At 40.5% G+C, this 18447-nt stretch overlaps 1 long non-coding RNA gene across 1 annotated transcript; it reads left to right on the plus strand.

Moving 5' to 3' along the window:
- The first annotated feature begins 75 nt into the window (after window positions 1-75).
- Window positions 76-12474, plus strand: LOC123844194 (uncharacterized). Its single transcript, XR_006790721.3, has 3 exons — window positions 76-199; window positions 9442-9506; window positions 11416-12474. It is a non-coding gene; the product is annotated as an uncharacterized LOC123844194 (long non-coding RNA).
- The last annotated feature ends 5973 nt before the right edge of the window (window positions 12475-18447 follow it).

Here is an 18447-nt window from a genome sequence, read left to right on the forward strand (position 1 = left end):
CCTGCGTGATGCTGCGCCCCATCTGGCCCTACGCCACGCCCAGCGGGGCCCAGGACCCGCCCAGCCCGCCTCCAGGCCAAGTCCGCAAGGCGTCAGGCTGGTGGCCTGCCCTAACCTTGGAGCGGGCAAAGAGCTGGTAGCTGCAGGATCCGTTCAGCGGCTGAGCTGGGAGACCACTTTCTCTGCGTAAGAGTCTATTGTAGGTACCCCCCAAATGTCCTGGCAGGAAAAGGACTAGGGGCTAAATCCCCCAAGGGGAAAGGAAGCGGCTGCATTTTCCCAGGATCGCACGTCTTACAGAAAAGCCTGGAACATGGAGGCTTTAGTAGCGATTTTAGCTTTCTCCAAGGATTACTAATCAGAGGGGTGCACTGGCAATTTAATATCTCGAACAGGATTTGGATCATCATTCTGAATACAAAGCAACTTTGGGTTTGTTTCTCCACTGTTTCATGTCCCTGGGCCTGAGGTTTCTCATCTTTACAGAGTCTGTAGGGAATAGTAGCGCTTGAACTGGCCTTAGCACTTCCTATAGCAGCTGGCTTAGTGAAAGTGAGGGCCTCTGTCCACAAAAACAGCGCTAGGAACAGTTGTCGTGATACAGAGTAATTCCTTTAAGTAGTACACTGTATTCAATTCATTTTATCCCGAATTCTGGGAAAGAGGATGGGGACTCAAATGGGAAGAATCTCCAGGTATCATTTGAAAGGAAGGTAAACCTTTAATGATGATGATGATGATGATGATAATGGATAGAGTTTCCTGAGGCCAATGCTGCTACTCTAGGTGATGCGTATATGTTATCTTGCTTAATTTTTAGAACAACCTACATGTGGTAGGATCATTGTCTCCTCCAATTCCAGATGAGGAAACAGATCCAGAGAGAGAAGTACCTTGTGCCTGGCCAGGACTAGAACCCACTTCGGTCGATGTCAGTACACCACACCTTCTTAGTTGAGAGCAGGGCACTTTGATAGGAGGCTTGGTAATCAATTGATTTATTTAATCAGAAAAAGAAGAGAAAAGGAAATGAAGTTGTGTGTGTGTGTGTGTGTTCATTTTTTAAGGAGGGTAAAACTATGAGAAGTTGCTTGGTAAAGGCTAGGCAGGGAGACAGAACTGAAGGAGAGCAATGGTCCTTAAGGATGGCGGCTCCTCAAATCCTAGGAACAGGGAAGGGGATAAAAATAGGGTCCGACAGGAGGAGAGACAAGAATAAATGTAGAGGTTAAGAACTCTGGAGGGATGAGTATTGAGAGCTGTATATCACTAGAGAGCTGTATATCGCTGGGGCTCATACTGAGATTATATAATGAAGAGATGGATCGAGGGAAGCTTCTAGAGTGATTTCGGTGCTGGCTAACACTTTGATTGTTCATGCTGCAACCATGAAGCCGTATAAATGTGTACCTGACAATAGTTGTGGAGAGACCTAAAAGTCCATTATTTATTATGCTACGCATTTTGCTAGTCCGTACTGCCGGATGTGAAATTAGACGCAAGATCCATGTTTAAAAATGATGTCAGCTTTTCTTTATGGAAGTTACTAAATTCTCCACTGCTCCTGTTGCACCCATTGGTGCAAGATTTGTGATAGATTTCACATGCAGGCTCTTACTTTCTTTGGCTTTACTCCTTAAAAGATAGTGTTCAAGAGAAACTAGTCTACATTTTATTTCTCTTTGAAAGAAATACCTTCAAAGAAACTTCAAATTAATAATGTAGGTGTCTTAGAGCAGGAGCTTTATGAAACTATTGTGAGCACGTGTGCTCAAACAAGGGGAGAGAAATCCATGCAAATCCAGTGTACCACAGTGAAAAATGTTGGTGGCATATGGTATTGGTGGCATGGAGTATATACTGTATAATTCCATTTCACATCATAAGTGATTTAAACACTACTGTTGGTTAAGCACCAAATGCTATTTTACTGAAAAATAATTAAAATAAGCATTCTCCAGTACTGGCCCCCAATATCCGCTAGCCCTGGGGATACGCAGACAAGAACGGATAAAAGGGGTCTTTTATGATGTTCTGCCATCAAGAATGATAATCTGGTATCAAACCTTGTGCCCAACTTCATTTTTCAGCCTTTCGTCCTGGAAAAGCTGAACTTGGGGATATTTTTTGAAACCTAGAATATCAATGTACTGCTATACGCCTGTGATGAAATAGCCAAGTTAAAAATCATATTATTAAGGAACCAAAGGTTTCCAAATCAATCTGTCAGAGAAGGATTTAGTTCAAATGTGCTCTCATTTCCACAGTACCTGCTTTTCATTTTTATAGTATCTTTGAATTTTGACAGCACTTGTACTCAGAAACCTGAAATTGGCAGAGAGAATGAAATCAAAACCAAACATCCAAAACCCCTCGCTGTTTGGATGAAACTTCTGGAAAGCACTCAGGTTTTCATCACTCTAGTTAGTTGTTTTAAATATTTACACAAAAATAATCTGTGGGGAAAAAAAATCCCAAGAGGTCAAAATATGAAGTAATCCAGATAATTATCAGATGAGCTGCAGACACAAAGCACAGATGACGATATCAGTTTGTAAATGGTGGGCTGTCAGGTTTTCATTGTTAATTGGAAGTTAAAATTGACAGTGCTGCAGAGATTTTCTTGGTTTAATTTTTAGTCGTAGTATGATAAACTAGTCCCATCATTTCCAGGAAATCTATTAGATACCAATGTCACAAGAGGGCTAGGACAGAGCCTTCAACACACGTTTTCGATCAAATTCCTCTTCTTTATGCCTCCCAGAGAATACAACTAATTACTCAGTATTTTTTATCACTTCACTTAAAGGCAAAGGAAAAATGAAATTAAAACTTTTCTAGTTCTTACAGAGCTATATTGAAAACAGATAGTCCCCCAGTTTGGGAAACTTTTTAATGGGGACTGTACCTTTACAAATGAGTCATTTACAACCTTTTGTTGAAGCCAATTACAAGTTTGTCTCCAGAGCTGTTCTGACTTTCACAGCCACTGTGGAAAACAGTAGAGCAGTTCCCTAAAAAATTAAACACAGAATTACTTAATGATCCAGCAACTCCACTTCTGGGTATATAGCCCCAAAAGGGTGAAAGCAGGGACTTGAACAGATATTTGTACACCTGTGTTCATAACAGCATTACTCACAATAGACAAAAGGTGGCAACAAGCCAAGGGCCCATTAGCGGATGAATGGATAAACAAAATGTGGTAGATGCATACAATGGAGTGTTATTCAGCTTTAAAGGGAATGTTGATAATGCTACAATACGGATGATGAGCTTTGAAGGCATTATGCTAAGTGAAATAAACCAGACGCAAAAGGACACATGCTGTATGATTTCACTTACAGGAAATGCCTAAAAATGGTCAAATTCATAAAGACACACAGTAGAATGTATCTTCCCAGAGGCTGGGGGGAGGGAGAATGAGGAGTTAAGTGTTTAATGGGTACAGAGTTTCGATGTGTGGAGGTGGACAGTGGTGACAGTTGGCCAGCAGTGTGAGAGTGCTGAATGTGGTTGAACTCTACACTTAAAAACAGTTAAAATGTTAAACTTTATTTTATGAATATTTTATCATCATAAAAAAATTTTGCCCTTAGCTGCTTGTAAATAACTTGTAAAAAGTGGACATGAATTTAGAACCTGTTACTCTCACTAGATTGGCTAGTATACATAAGAGGTCATAATTTTCAATTATATTATCATTAATTAAAAAAATACTTTTTAAATTGACCCTATTATTTGTTCTTGCCTAGCAGATTTGGCATCTGTGGCAGAGACTCAATTTTATTTGGCGGCTAGGTGCTCACGAAAGCTATTTCCTCCTTCTCCTGGGCACATAGCTCTGCTACTTCCCAGCCTCCCTTGCAGTCAGGTGTGGTCTACCACTGGGTGCCAGCCAATGGGATATGGTAGAAGTGACACCCAGAGGGCCCATCTGAAAACCTCCCACCCACCCAGCATCCTCCACTCTTTCTCCATTCATGGGTAGGATGGAGAGAATGCCTAGAACCTGGAAAATGGAACCATAGGACAGAAGCAGGCTGTATTTGAACGGACGTGGAGCAGAACGCCCGCCTACCAACCCTAACTGTGAGAAAATGTGATTGAAAAATTTACTCTTATTGTCTTAAGCCACTGAGATGTGGGGATCATTTGTTACAGCAGATCGTCGACCCTAATTAATATGGTATTGTCCTGGTAAGAGGACTGGGTGGTTCCGGATGCCACTTGAAAACCACCGACCTTTAGCCAGCTAATATTAATAACTAATATTAAATGGCTTCCCAAATCCTTGGGAGAATTATTTAAGTGTTAGAGGCATCTGTTAGCACAAAATAATGCGATTATTGATCTCTAATAAATACAGTGTTGAGAGCTAAGTGAAACAGAATGAAATTAAACCCAAAAAAGTCAGCAGGGAAGCTATTCATTAACTGTAAGCCCAGGCATATGTGTCTGTGAAGAATACCAAATAGTCGTTGTCTCTGTGTTGAAAAACAAAGCAATGTGGACTTGAAGCAAATGTTAAAGCGATGGCTTGAATTTATAATTCAAATAATTCTACTGTTTTCTCTTTAAGTAATATGGATAATTTCCTTGTTATCATTTCAGGATATTTTTTTGATTATGTGTGTGTGTGATTTTTTCCCCTCGCAAAATTAATTTAAATTGCTCCTCAGAGACCTGGTTGGAATAATGGTTTGCAATATTTTGTACTATGTGAGGAACACAGCCTTTGCAACCTTAGCTCTTAAAGAATTCTTCTGTGTGAATAGTTGGCTTGATTGTGTCACTTAGTAAATATTAAGAGAAGTAACAATATACTGGGATATCTAAAATTGTAGGAGGGTATATAAAAACCATGTTGTAGCTAAAATAATCAGAGAGAAGAGTTTGCTTCAATCTTCCAGGTAGAATGGGGGTGGGAATCAGGGACAAATCTCCTGACAGAGGGTGCCAGACAAAGCTACATTCTCAGCAAACAAGGGGAACCAGGCAGCACCGACAGGTACCTTCAGACGTAGCTCCAGAGTCTGAAAGACCTGACTTCAGTTCCTGGCTCCTTGACTTTCAGGCTGTGGGACCTCTTAATTTCCCTGAGTCATGGGAAATGAAAATACTATTACCTGTGAAATGAAAATACTATGACCTGTCTCTGGCAGCTTGCTGGCTGTCCTGAAAATATGTTCTTTGCTTTCACACTAATAATTCCCCAGGATTCATGGCCACCCTCTTCAAGATACACCCATCGCAGCCTCTCTGAAAGCTAAGCATAGCCACGTGACTTAGCAGGTTTGATACGTGCTCCATCTGGCTGGGAGGTGATAGGAATTGAAGGGGCTGTCTTGGGACCAGAGATAGAATTTGTATGTTGAGGATGGAAGAAAACCTTCATAGGGTTTTTGTGTGGGTTAAGTGTGAGGGCTCTGCGAGTGTCTTATCTGGAGTCTTCAGAACAGTGCTGGGGGAGGGTGCTAGGCAGGAGGTGTGATGAGGGTTTAGGTACAGAGAAGTCAGATATAGGAATAGAACAAAGTCAACAGCGTGAGAAGAGTAGGTGGGCCTCAGGGTGTAGCACTCTAAGGATTTCACCCCTGTGGAGACCCCAGGGTCCAGAAGGTCAGGAGAAGGGATCTGATACCCAGGCTGGGGGCAAGAAAATCAAGTATCAGAGCTGCAGGCAATTCCTAAATCAAGGACTTAGGAATATTGGTCAGTGTGGTGGTGCTGGTAATAATACTACTAATAATAACAACAAATAGCATTTTTTACATTTATGACAATCTGTGTGCCAGTCTCTATTCTAGTAGCCCTTTGTCAACATTTTTAAGATTTTATATTTACATAATCCCCCATTTTACAGATGTGAAAACTGAGGCTCAGAGATGTGAATTCTTTTTGCTCAAGGTTTCATAGCTGATAAAGGGCTAACCTGAGATGTAAATCTAGGACTGGTTGACTCCAAAACCCAAATGCTAAGAAATAATGACCCAGTAATCGAAGTTAAGTGCTTAACACAGGACATAGCAAAGGGATCAAGAAACATTTGCTATGGGATGCCTGGGTGGCTCATTCAGTTAAGCGTCTGCCTGCGGCTCAGGTCATGATCCCAGTGTCCTGGGATTGAGTCCCACATCGGGCTCCTTGCTCAGCAGGGAGCCTGCTTCTCCCTCTGCCTGCTCCCCCTGCTAATGCTGTCTCTCTCTCTCTCTCTGACAAATAAATAAATAAATAAAATCTCAAAAAAAAAAAAAAGAAATGTTAGCTGTTATGATCTAGACAAGAGAGTGAGTATCTGGCACACATCAGCAGGAGCAAGATTGGACCTAAGCCGGAGACTCCGTGAGGCCAGGCTCCTTGTATACTGTGTGTGTGTGTGTGTGTGTGTGTGTGTGTGTGTGTGTGTAGCAGAGGTGGGACAACATAGGAGGTGTTGGGCTGGTGAATCTCACTGAAAAGTAAAGAACTGGGAAGTCAGGGAGCAAAATAGTTCCTGACTCCCTGCATTCTTCTTTATCTTCAATTGTGTAAAGAAGGAACCAGATGCTTTGAGAACAGGGAAGCTGGAAGGCAGGCTAACACTTTCCTGTATTGTCACAGAATCAGATTTTTAGAGTCAGAAGAAGATCTTAAAAACAATCTAGTATCCAACTCTCTTCTCTCAGAAAGAGGCAAAGGACATTTGCTGGGATTTTTAAAAATCACCAACCACTGAGAAATAAGCAAACTCAAAAGGGCTTTTAACTCAAAGAATCTGAGGTCCCAGAGAAAGGTTTTAACTTCAGAGAAACAGAGTGAGTGAGTCAGAAAGCACTCCCATCATCATGGCATATGTGTGAGATTAAGGTTAGAATTTGTGTTAATAGTAACAGATGTAATAGGAAAACATCTATATTAGATTTTGGCATTCTTTTCTTAAAGTTCCTTAAAATAGAGCATTTTATTATTCTGATGTTTTCATGGTAATAGGATGTGAAGATTATGTGGTCATTTTAATACAGAACTATCTTAACGTTAGGTGCATAAATTTGTGGAAGCTTTAACAGATAGTCCTATTTGAATATCAGGTACATGGTATTTTTTATAATTTTTTTTAGAGAGGGAGGGAGGGGCAGAGGAAGAGGGAGAGGGAGAGGGAGAGAGAATCTTAAGCAGGCTCCATACTCAGGGCAGAGCCCACCATAGGGCTTGATCTCAATACCCTGAGATCATGACCTGAGCCAAAATCAAGAGTTGGATGCTTAGCGGACTGAGCCACCCAGGCACCCCCCAGGCACATGGTATTTTTAATTGATACAGAAGAATATATTCAATGAACGTTATGGATATAAAATAAATAAACATCTGTAAACCCACCACCCAACACTACCAATACCATAGACACCCCAAGCACTCTCTCCTCTCTGGTCTCATTGCCCGCCCACCCCTACCCCCTCCAGAGGCAGCCACTCTCCTACTATTAAGACATCCAGTAGTATTTCAATATTTCAGGCAGCACCATATCCTGGATGCAGGATTCCAAAGAGTAGGGAAAGTATTACTGTTACAAATCAGACTTGCAAAGTGACAGCAAATGCCATACTTCTTAACACAGTTTTGCCAAATTTAACTTGTCTTGAAAATTAGCTAATGATAGTACTTCTCGGAGACACAAAAAATAAGGTAGAAGTGACTTATAAAACTTCTCTCACAACAGAATTAAGCACATAGGATGCTAGTTAAATTCCACAACAAATGAATAAATTTGACTTGGTCTCAGCCTTACAATAAGGGATTACAATTCCCCCAAGGAATAATGTCTACAACAGGTACATATTGAGAAGACTATTTTTTTTTTTAAGATTTTATTTATTTATTTGACAGAGAGAGAGACAGTGAGAGAGGGAACACAAGCAGGGGGAGCAGGAGAGGGAGAAGCAGGCTCCTGGCCTAGCAGGGAGCCCGATGCGGGGCTCGATCCCAGGACCCTGGAACCATGACCTGAGCCGAAGGCAGACACTTAATGACGGAGCCACCCAGGCACCCCAATATTGAGAAGACGATTTTAACGTTAATATTCAAAATCCTATAATGTTCAGAGCATGAGTATACAGACAGAGGCTTAACAAAGTCATAAAATATGTATTTGTGAAAAAGGCTATATTGTACTTGGCAGATTCGGGGTGAAGAGGAAGGCCCCCTGGCTTGCTCCTCTTCTTAAATCAGGGATCCGAAGCATTTCCTGGTGAGACACTGTGACACTTCTCACAAAGACCCCCCCCCTTTATCTGTGTGGTGTGGGGCGAGGAAATGATGCGGGGAGCAGTGTAAGTTGGTAGCATTAGGGCTGGCCTTACGGGCCTCCCTGCTAGAATTAGGACTGGGGCAGATCTGGAGAGCCTGAGCCTGGAGGGGCACCCGGAAGGACTCACTTCCAAGGCAGATCGTGCTGGACCTTGGTCAACTTCACAGTGTCCCAGGAATACCACCGATGGTAGGGACTCCATCTCCACTCTGCTTGGCCTGTCCCTACTAAACATTCTGACCCGGTCATTAAACAGAAAGAAACCTGGTAACCAGAGCCCTGGAGCCAATGATTATTTGAAATAGGAAGGCACGTGACTTTGTCAGCCAGTGGAGTAGAGAAGACCATGCAAGGAACTGCTGGCTTCGTTTTTGCCCAAAACAAACAAAAGGCGACGATGTTAACTAACTTGCTTCGCTATTTTGATTGCAGCAGTGTTTGGTATCATTGATCTGACCCGTCATGTTGGCGGTATCTTACTTTGCAACCAATCTTGGTGCGTTTCTAGGCGCCTTTGGTTGTGTGCTCTGGAAACAATGTTCAGTCATAGCACTGGCCAGGCTTTCAGACCAGAGATGCCGGTGGACATCTGTTTATGCTGGGCTTAGTTTAAAGCAGCCATGTGCAACTGAGACTGTGCCATAAAATTCCTCTACCTGATCAGCAGAGTGGATAGAAGTCCCTTTGCCTTGTCTGGGAGCTGTTTCTTGCCTGTGAATTGCATGAAAACCTAGTCTGACTCTTCATTGCTCATGCCTGACTTCGCAGATGCACCTGCCCTGAGTCATTCCTGTGGCTCAGATTCGTGATCCTCAACCAGTTTTATTTGAAAATGACTTTGTAATGGGGGGGGGGGGCAGGGGGATAGACAGAAAGGTAGAGAAGAAAAAAGGTGGAAGATACAGGATTTGAGATTAATCAAGGACTTAAAAGGACAAGCTATTCTTAACTCACATCACTGATTATGGTCATAGAAAACAACATACTATTTTTTTTAACATCAGACAAATTCAGTATTTTAAAATAAATCATGTAGGAATAAGATGTCACTTAGACCTCTCAGAGGTGGGATTATTACTTTCCTTCTGGCATCAGTGAAGTCATGGAAATGTTTATTTCCCTAATTTTTTTGCTTGCCTTCTTTCCTCTTTCAGATAACAAGACAGCCTGACTTAAATCAGCATAAAAAATATTTCTGTCAGCATTCAGAGAACATGGGGTAAGTGGAAAAGGAGAGTAGTTATGTCAGCCTGCACTTTTAACCTAAGCCTAGATGCCAAGAGCTGCACTAAATTTAAAAAAAGACAGAACTTGCAGGCCGTCACTCTAATTAACAGTTGATATAGTACAAATATCTTAGCACATCACATAGCAGGCAGATTGGGCCTTTTGACAGGCGGTAGAAATCTCACATGAAAATATTTCATTGAATGTGAGTATTAAGGTGGAATACATGACTTGAAGTAGGAAGAAGGGAAAAAACCCCTCCTGCTGTGGCAAGACACGTTTTTCCTTCAGTTGGGAAAGGATCAGTTCAAAGTAACAGTCCGCACATGTATCATGTCTTCATTGAATTACGGTGCTGACGTGCTCTTCTCCCAAAATAGAACCTCTGTCACCACTTTTGAACCATATTCAGCTATAATGAGAGGCAATGCACAAAAGTTGCTTTTAGGTTCAAGTGAAGCCCTAATTCTTTGAGATATCTGAGAACTTTAATTTTAAAATTGACTAAAACTTCACTTTGCAGGAGAAATTAATATCTCATGCAGGAGAAATTAATATCCCTAGGAGTAGAATCTAAAACTCTCATCACAAGAATACATGCAAAATTGTGGGGTTTTTTTCTAGCTTTGCTGTATATACACTTTTAACTCATGCCCTTATTTTTTTTCTATTATCTTTTTTAAAAAACTAATTCCAGTGAAGTTAACATACAGTGTTGCATCAGTTTTGGGTGTACAATATAGTGATTCAACACTTCCACACATCACTCGGTGCTCATCACAACAAGTGCCCTCCTTCATCCCCATCACCTGTTTCCCCTACCACCCTCCCCACCCACCTCCCCTCTGGTAACCATGTTTCTTCTCTATATTAAGAGTCTGGTTTTTGGTTTGTCTCTTTTTTTCCCCTTAGTTCCTTTGTTTTGCTTCTTAAATTCGATGTATGAGTGAAATCCTATATATGGTTCTGAGTGATGGTTTTAAAAGAGTGAAATGAACCCATTTTCCATAAAACAAAGGAGTTTGAATGTATCTGGTGTTCAGAGCACTGGAGGGTCACACTATATTGTATGTTAGGCATTAACTTTGCATTGCTGGAGGCCTCCCCCATTTTGCACACCGTAATCATACTCCTGTATGTTTGACAGCAGAAAGAATGACATTTGGAGGACTCTGAAACAGGGCGGGCTGTAATGGCTGGCTGCCCCTGGAAATAAGAAATAGTGAATTTTTCTCCTGGTTAAAGTAGTCTGAACCAAAAGATTTCCATGAACAAAAATTGCCTTTAATGCCTCTGTCCATTTCCCCTGTTCACTTCCATTCTGGTCTGTTTGGTGATTCTCTCATGTTCTCTGGACTCCCCATTATGCGCTCTCTCCTCGTTCTGAGAGGGGTAGTAATTCTTAGTCTGCTACACTTGAGTCCACCTGCCAGGCAATCCTCCTCACCCCCACCATCCCCCTCCAACACTCATTCTCTTTCATGTTCAAACGTACATCCCTTGTGGCTGCAAGTTTCTCTTCTCTGAAGCTACTTGTTTTGATGGAAAAAAACAAAAAGCCATGCTCAAGTATTCATGAATGATAATAAGTTCATGACTTGTCCATCTTGTTAGGACATTTGCATACTATTGGGGGTCATCTGGGAAAGATGCATTTTCTAATCTTAGAAAAACCTAAAAATTTGGTAAGATATATTGTTTAAAAAAAGGGTCTCTTATGGCCAATCAAGTTTGGAAAAACCCCATATGTATAGTCTGTTATTGGAGATTCATAACACTTTGTAGTTTTTCCAAGCACAGGTAAGTTCTACAGTAAAGAGATCTATTTGTTTAAACCTGAGATTTTCCCCAAATTTATGAGCACTAATGAACATATCTGTCTGTATGGTTTTTTTTCTTAGGATAACAACTATTAATGCTCCATGGAGAATGCACTTAGAGATATACTTCATTATTCCAAAGTAGGGATTTGTCCAACGGTGTGAATTTCAGATACAGTGGTGGCACCTTGAGTAAGCATTTTGGAGTTTTAGATTGTCTTTCAATTCTTCTAAAGTCACACTGTGTGATAGTCGTCTCCTCCACCTATGAGTATTTGACTTTCTTATCCAGTTCACTGTAATGTGTGATCACTTCCGGTTGTAAGTTTATGTAAACGAATCATTCACCTGTTCTTGACGTCGTCATTGAGGTTGAAGTTCTCTTCAGCAGCTCGTTCAAAAGCAGCGCGTATTGCTTCCCACAAAGAAAGTGTGTATTTTCTGTCTACAAACAAAGGCCTTATCTTGATTCTTCCCACCAAATTTCGACATTTCTCTCCACCTGGCAGAGGGAGTCTGTGATATTAAGGGTCGTTGCTGCGAGTGCGTAATTCCCACAACATCAAATCCTGCAGGACCAGCGATTGATCGTTGTCGTCATGCAGAAAACTGAGACAGATGTTTCGCTGGCCATGCGTTTGTACTATCCCATCAGCAACTCTGGACTGTACTCCAACTCTTTACCTCGGGGATTCGTGTCACCTGGTGAAGCCAAACCTTCTTGACGATGTCTTCAATCATTTCCTTCCTCTATAAGTTAAGTTGGAAGGACGTTGGAAAGAGGAACATTAAGGGAAGCATAAATGCTCTCATTGGAAGCTACTGTAGGATTCAGAATTTCTTGTTGAAAAGTCAGTGGAATGCATGGCTTTGTAAAGAAAATAATGCTCTAAGAATTTACTGGAAAAAAAGGAAGATTTGTCCATTAAAGCTTCATTTGATAATTTATAGGGGAAGATGTTCTCCAAAAGCAGATCAAAGCTAAAACAAATTAAAAACAAACAAGAATTGGAGAAAAAGATATATTAGAATCTTAGTTTGTCCTAAAACAATGAAAAAAGGTGTATTTGTTTACATTTCCTTAGCTTTATTTATTTTTTTGTAAGATTTTATTTATTTATTGAGAGAGAGTGAGCCTGAGCCGGGGGGGGGGGGGTGTGGGGGGGGAAGGGAGGGGCTGGGAGAGAGGGAGAAGCAGACTCCCCACTGAGCAGGGCACCCTAGCAGGGCTCAATCCCTGGACCGAGGGATCACAACCTGAGCCAAAGGCAGATACTTAACCAACTGAGCCATCCAGTTGCCCTACATTTCCTTAGCTTTAACATGATTTCTAAAAAATATGGCTCAGAGATTTCAAACATGACTCATGAAAGCAGATTAGAGAAAATGCTTAATTTTTAAAAATGTAGCTTAAAAAATTTAATTTTACATATAAATTTAAAAATGTATAGTACTTGGGGCGCCTGGGTGGCTCAGTCATTAAGCATCTGCCTTCAGCTCAGGTCATGATCCCAGGGTCCTGGGATCGAGCCCTACATCAGGATCCCTGCTCCGCGGGAAGCCTCCTTCTCCCTCTCCCTCTCCCCCTGTTTGTGTTCCCTCCCTTGCTGCGTCTCTCTCTGTCAAATAAATAAAATCTTTAAAAAAAAAAATGTATAGTACTCAACTAACCGATAGCTTTGATGAATTCCTCTGAGTCTCAGTTTACCCCTCTGTAAAAGGGATTATAGACTGGACATATAATTTCATGGGTTATAAGAATGTGAAAGTATTTTATAACAAAAATACTAAGCAGATAAAGTTACTATCATGATAATTCAAATTGCTTTTAAGGGAAATTTCTAAGAAAGCAAGCTATTCTATTTAGAAGAACATGATAAGACAAAACCACATTCCCATGCCAGCACATTTCAATCCATCCAGTGCCTTCTACATATAGTCTAGGTGCTTTTCCAACTGCTATTTTTTCACTGGGTCTCAAGGCAAGTGAGAGCTCACTTGAGCCCTTTAAAAGGGGAAATCTCAGTTTTCTACACTACTCTGGGTCCTCTAGACATCAGCCCTGTTGGTTTTCCAAGCCAGACATTTTGGGGGCTCATGTCTCCAATGCAGATCCCAGGAGTTGGGGTACCTCATGTGGGTTACCAAACCCTGTTGTGTGTTGCCACTCCAGGGCTGGGGTTTTTGGTGAGACCATTATCTCCATCTCTCCTGCCTGTCTGGATGTGGTTTTTCTACCCTTTGTTGTGGAGAAGCAATTCATCTAGTTTTCAGATATTTTTCAGAGCTGGAGCTGTGGATTTGGTTTGTCCGTGGGAGGACGTGAGTTCAGGATCTTCCTACACTGCTGACTTGCAGAAGTCTCTGACCCCACTGCAGCATTCTTTCCAAGAACCGAGACATGGAAACAGCCTAAGTGTCCACCAACAGATAAATGGATAAAGAAAATGTGGTATATATAAAATGAAATGTTATTCAGCTGCACAAGAGAAGGAAATCTTGCCATTTGCAACGACACGGAGGGAACTTGAGGGCATTATGCTAAGTGAAATGAGACAGACAAATACCATATGATCTCACTTATATGTGGAATCTAAAAAATAAAACCAAATGAGCTCATAAATACAGAGAACAGATTGGTGGTTGCTAGAGGCTGTGGCGTAGGGGGTGGGCAAAATGGGTGCAGGTGGTCAAAAGGTACAACTTTCCAGTTATAAAATAAGTAAATCATGGGGATCTAATGTACGGCATGTTTACTATAATTGATAATACTATACTGCATATTTGCATGTTGCTAAGAGAGTAGATCTTAAAATTTCTCATCACAGGAAAAAAATTCTGTAACTATGTGTTTATGGGTGTTAACTAGACCTATTCGGTGATCATTTCACAATGTATACAAATATCGACCCTTTACATAGTACACCTGAAACTAATATAATGCTATATGTCAATTATACCTCAATTAAAAAAAAAGTAAATAATAGCTTTTTACACTCTCTCTATTCTCCATCCTTCTTCCATAATTTGCTGAAATCAAGCTTCTAATTGCTCCTATTATTTCCATTTTTGCTTCTCTGTATATTTTTTTATTCTATTCATGGGAACCAAGAATATTCTTGGCAGCCTGTTTTCCAATACAGCGCACGAGCTCATTTCCTTTATATATTTGCTCAAGGTTACTGGATGACCATGTCAATCATCTGGGTGCTTGTTAAAAGCAAAGATTCCTGGACCCTTCTGTAGTCCTTCTGTATCAGTGTTTCTGAGTGTGGCCTCAGAATCTGAATTTCCAGAAGATTCTTGTGTGTACTAAAGTTTGAGAGCTACTTAATTTTTTTAACTTACTTTTCTCACTAGTTTCTTTTATTGCAAATGGGAAAAGAAAACTTTGCAATCCACAAAGAGCCTATGTCCTAGATGGCAGAAAATGGAACAAGTGCTTAAGAGTATCAACATGCATTACACAATCAAGTCCTTGTATTTTTTTTTTCTAAAAATCAGGACCTGTGGTTGCTTTGAAATGAGTCTAGACATAGTCTCTCTTTCAGTATCTTGATGAATTATTCCTGAAGAAAAGAGAAGGTACAAAAGATTGACAGAGGGTGAGCCCCTCTTTCTTTTGAGGAGGTGTGAGATGTAGACAAGAACTAGATGCCCAAAGACATGACTGTTTTGTAACTTTGGATGGGTCCCTTCCTTTCCCTGGGTCTCAGGTACTTCATACACCATTGAGCCAAATAATCTCTTAGTTCCCTTTGAGCACTAATAAACAACATATCCTTCTTCTTCACCAGGGAATGCATAAAGCCAAACCAAAAGATGAAAATGGAAATGAAGGTAGAAGTTCCCTTAAACAGCAAATACTGAAGATGTGTGCTTCATGGCCAGTTTTCCTTCTTACATTTTTTTTGGAGCGGGGTAAGGGGATGGGTTAGCCTGGTGATAGATGTTAAAGAGGGCGTATAGTGCATGGAGCACCGGGTGTTATATGCAAACAATGAATCATGGAACACTACATCAAAAACTAATGATGTAATATATGGTGATTAACATAACATAATAATAAAAAAATTTTTTTAAATGATGTAAAAATAGCATACAGCAGTGGAAAAGAATAAAATACACATCCAGTTGGATACATCTCAGGAAATAATACTGAGGGGAAAAAAATCAAGTTGCAGAAGAATTCAGGGATTCCATTTATATCAGCTCAAAACATTCAAGACTCAACTGCACATTGTTTGAACATATCAACATATGTGCCAGACTACAGAGAAAAGCAAGGGAATGACAACCCAAAATTCAGGGTAGTGGTTTTCTCTAGGGAGAAGCCCCATGACATGATGGAGTGGCACACGGGGGCCCTCAGAGGTGCCCAGAACACTCTATCTCTTACCCTGGATGGTGGTTTTATGGTCGTCAATTTTACTGTAACTCATCATACCTTATATGCATGTTATAATTATTCTTTGTATCCAATCAGTTTCTAATGAAAGCAAAAATAAGTCAGGAACATATCATATTTTGATATATAGTAAATTTTTCTCCTCTATTATGTGCATTTCTGTGCTATTACTCTATTTCTTTACAGACTTCCATGTTTAAGTAAATAGATCTTTCATGAGAAACATAAAACAAAACCCTGTACTTTGGAAGTTCTTCATGTAAAAACAAAACAGCATCAACAACACAAGGTAAGAGAACATCAACAAATATGTAACAGGTACCTTTGCTAAAGTAAACTAGAATTGTATAAACACGGATTGTGTAAGGCATGCATTTCTGCAAACAGAGAAATTTGGTGCCAGATTTCCAGAGCATCATCCTCTAGAGCTATTATTAGCTCCTTCCATTTGAATAGCACAAGTTCCTTTTATTCACAAATATTAAAAATTATGGCTTATTCTTCCCCATCCCCTTGGTCATAAATGCAATGATTCATTTTTAAATATCATTATCCAGACACTGCTTTGCAAGAACTATTCTTCAAAAGAACACCAGGTTGTGTGAATGTTGAGTCTGGATTTCTTGGCCACACTGTTGAACCCAGGAGTCTCCCACTGGTAGATCAGTGATTTTGCAGCTTCGGAAAATGCTAAATTAGTCATCATGCCCCTTTACTGAAGTTGGCCAGGATTCTCAGCTCAGAGGAGATAAAATGTCTTCTGAGGTAGAGAAACAAAACAGCACGAGGTCCAAGATTTTAGATCTTGTGCACTTTCCCCCAAGGCTAAACGCCACCAGCCGTGACCACCATGTTCCCCAACATGCGAACACACTCTACCGCACTCCCTCCTTCACTAAATCCCAGCCATGATTCAGATCCTGGAGATCACACAGCTGTATGTGTGTGGTAGGGGAGGGGAGAGATAGAGGAAGAAGGCGAGGGAGAGAGATCGGCTTCCTCAAGCATGTCTAACTCCTCCATTCCTCAGATTATATATAAAGAAAATAATCTCATATCTCATGTAAGTGCACAGCACCAGAATTCGCTTCCCTGAAATTCGGCATCTAACACAGGTCACAATTAAAGATGTAGTTACAAATAGAAATAATTTACTCAGCTCTTTTTGAGAGACACGTAATAAATTTTGGGGCTTGTTCTATCTGTGAATGCTATGGAAATGCATTTAAAAGGCAAAAATCAAAGTAGCTCATAGCTGTTTACCCTAGAAAATGCAAAAGAAAGCCATATCCTTTCTTATATCTTGTTGCTATGGAAGGTTTCACAGTCTGGATATGCACCCTAAACTGTTTTCAAAAATGGAATAGACAATGCAATAAAAGTGAAATTCATCGTTGTTCTAAACATTTAAAACAGAGGTAGCATTTACTGGTAAAATTAAAAAGTTTGCTCTTCTATTAAGATGGAAAATAAGTTTTCTCCATTCATAATTTTTATGAAGGCAAGGTCTTTTTTGTAGTTGTTCAAAAATAGGGTGATAAAAGTGGATATAACAGAGCTCACATACATGATGCCTAAAAATGGATGTGAAGACATACATAGCAACTGAAGACGCGTGCCTGAAGAGATGTGCGTGGAACCCCGGCTTGAGGAACCTCCTAATTTGGTGGGTTATTACCAGATATCCATTTGTTTGCACTAAAATGAAAGCAGAGAAACAGTTAAGTGCGTAGAGAAACAAGATAGGAGCCCAGCCTTATGTACAAGTCCAATTAAAGGGCCCCATCATCAACATGATCCAAAGCAGCTGGCATTTCTAACACAAATAAGACCTGAAAATTTGGGTGGAATTGCTTATATTTCTCTTCAGACTCCCAAAGAAAGACCCTATTAAGTCAAACTAAATTGTACCAAGTGCCTTAAAGAGGTGCCTGTCTGTTTTACTTTTCCTGACACTCCTCACTGAGGCTTGGTCTAATAGTGATTGTGTAGCGCTATTAGGAATGCCTCTGATAGAAAAATGCAGTTGTCAGCTAGTGCTTTATTATTTTGATGTTATACAATAATTTCTCTCATAGCTGTTGTTACATAAAAGGATATATTGGCCTTCTAGCTCAGCTCCTAATTAAGCAACAGTGAAATTTTATACTAATATCAAATTTAAAGGGAAGAATGCAAACGCATTTATCTTCCAAACCTACCTGATTGTCATTAGTGTACTATTCTAAACCATTTTAGAAATGGATTGAACAAAAGAAATCCATTTTAGAAATGGATTGAACAATGCAATGCCTTTTGTATTATTTTTCTGAAATCTAATTCCTGTTGGGTATTTAATACTTACCTGCCCTTTAAAAAGTAGACCGGAATGGGGACGCTTGGATGGTGCAGCCGGTTAAACATCCGAGTCTTGGTTTCGGCTCTGGTCGTGATCTCAGGCCATGATCTTGGGGTCGTGAGATGGAGCCCCGCATCAGGCTCTACGCTCAGCGTGGAGTCTGCTTAAGATTCTCTCTCCCTCTCCCTCTGCCCCTCCCCACCATGCTTTCTGTCTCTCTAAAATAAATAAATGTCTTTTTTTTTTTAAAGATTTTATTTATTTATTTGACAGAGAGAGACATTGAGAGAAAGAACACAAGCAGGGTAAGTGGGAGAGAGAGAAGCAGGCTTCCCGCCGAGCAGGGAGCCCGATGCTGGGCTCAATC

The sequence above is a fragment of the Mirounga angustirostris genome, unplaced genomic scaffold, assembly GCF_029215605.1.
Source record: "Mirounga angustirostris isolate CCGP_5_RB_7025 unplaced genomic scaffold, mMirAng1.0.hap1 SCAF_5, whole genome shotgun sequence".
NCBI classification, from domain to species: domain Eukaryota; kingdom Metazoa; phylum Chordata; class Mammalia; order Carnivora; family Phocidae; genus Mirounga; species Mirounga angustirostris.